This window comes from Saccoglossus kowalevskii, chromosome 14 (assembly GCF_978046115.1).
Source record: "Saccoglossus kowalevskii chromosome 14, keSacKowa6.1, whole genome shotgun sequence".
Classification (NCBI taxonomy): domain Eukaryota; kingdom Metazoa; phylum Hemichordata; class Enteropneusta; family Harrimaniidae; genus Saccoglossus; species Saccoglossus kowalevskii.
Window position 1 is genome coordinate 24575457 of NC_140654.1, and position 1992 is coordinate 24577448.

Consider the following 1992-nt stretch of genomic DNA (forward strand, 5'->3'; position numbering starts at 1 on the left):
AACCACTCACGCAGATCACACAAAAAACACGCAAAAATGGATACACGTGGTCCGCGTGTTATTGACAAACGACTCGCTGAATATATGCACATCCTGTTATGACCTCTGATTGTAAACTTTGGGTTACCCTTGTATGTTGTGAGACAACCAATGTGACAGCAATCAGATCGAAGGTCGACAAACGTCAGCAACGATAACATAATGAATGGCCTTGTAAGAACTTATCTCCATCAGCTAATGTGTGCATAAACGTGATAAAAACAAAGTCTATTTGTCTAAGTCAAAGTATAAACTATCAATCTCTTCTTCATTCACGCGCATGTTTATGCTGGCCACAGTCCATCAACACAGTTTCTTGTTGAGGGACTGTGTGCTGGCGTATTGAACGTGAAGACCTGCACCCTCAACGGCGGCTTCAGTGCCGTAACTGTACACCTAGCTGAACACGAAATTCATATATTGCAAGTAAATTTACAAAACAAATGCTTTATTATTAGTTGTTTCGATTTGTTATATTTTCATCGTTTTCATATGGAAACATTCCTTGCATACAAAGACCTTATTGCATGGAGAACCTGAAATACTTTTCCGGGAATATATGAAACCGAAATTATCGTTCAGTTGGAAAAGTGGCTAAGGTTCTTCGTGTAATGAGGTGTTCGTGGGCAATTGTTTTTCAAAGCAAAAACTATGAATTCGCGATCGGTCGAATTGTCATCGGTTAGCCCAATGTTATTCCAACGGTCGGTTTGGCTCAATCTGATTAAAATCTGATGTAGTGTACGGGCTTTAATTATTTTGGCTATAAACTTATTTTAATTTTATTTTTTATTACTTTTGTTATTAATGCCTTTTAAAATTATTATTTTATTTTGATTTTAAGATTTTTTTTAAATTCCGCTCTACCTACATCTGATCCGACGCCTATGTAACGAGATTTCAACGAGACCTACTATCGACGATTTTAGTCAACGAATCACAGACCTCCTTCTATAGCGCACATGATGACGTCACCGAGCAAACACACTCAAATAAAATGGTGGATTATACCGACGTTAGCGACCGAGAATAACATGGCTTTTCGGTAAGTTTATCATTGTCAAATGCAACGAAAGTCATTTTTATGTTATTATTGTGGCTCGAATGGTTCGAGTTTAGATCGTTATTTTGCGTAGTTATTCTGGGAGTGACGATTTTAGTTCCACTGAACACCGGTGTCTTTTCCAGTGGCTTGCCCTGGAGACGGGTGATGTTTTGTTGACGATCGGACCAAAATCGTCTACGATATTGCAGCCGTAGCTGTAAATATTCATCAAAATGTATCAACATTTTGTACATTATACAATAACAATAAAGTAATTGAGCTGATTTGGACTAGAATAAAATATTTTTTATTTGGAACACGTCGCAATTGATCAGGAAATATTTGTTTGCTCCAATTTTCTGCGTCAATGCCGTGGGCCGGTGAACGTTATACAATTTAAAATCAGTTTGCATTGTTTACTATAGCTGTTTACAGTGTTCTAATCATTACGATTTACTTATTTTTTTGCTTCCATTCTAGATAATTATGCTCAGTGTTTGATGTAAAATTGAAGCGATGACTGAATGAACGGACCTTGGCTGGCGAAGATGTATCTGGAAGTGTACACATTTGTTGGAAGTGAAAAAAGTATTCAATGTAATGACAATAATTGTAAAATGTTGTGGAATTTCTTTTGTAAATAAAAATATACTAGCAATTTTCTATTAATGGTTTATTCAAGTGGGCAAAATATAATGTACAGAAAGATTGCCCGTAGAGTATCGCTACACTGAAAAGTAGGCAACCGACAGCCTGTATAAAAGGGGGGAGGGGGCTGTGATTACGCGAGATTTGAACGGGACTTACATAGGCGTCGGATCAGATGTATGTAGGGCGGAATTAAAAAAAAACAACACAAAATCAAAATCAAGTAAAATAATAATAAAATAAAAAGGAATTAATAACAA

At 36.5% G+C, this 1992-nt stretch overlaps 1 long non-coding RNA gene across 1 annotated transcript; it reads left to right on the forward strand.

Moving 5' to 3' along the window:
• Positions 1 to 1028: 1028 nt before the first annotated feature.
• LOC146734612 (uncharacterized) lies at positions 1029 to 1742 on the forward strand. The gene is made up of 2 exons (XR_014931546.1): positions 1029 to 1084; positions 1565 to 1742. It is a non-coding gene; the product is annotated as an uncharacterized LOC146734612 (long non-coding RNA).
• Positions 1743 to 1992: the final 250 nt, after the last annotated feature.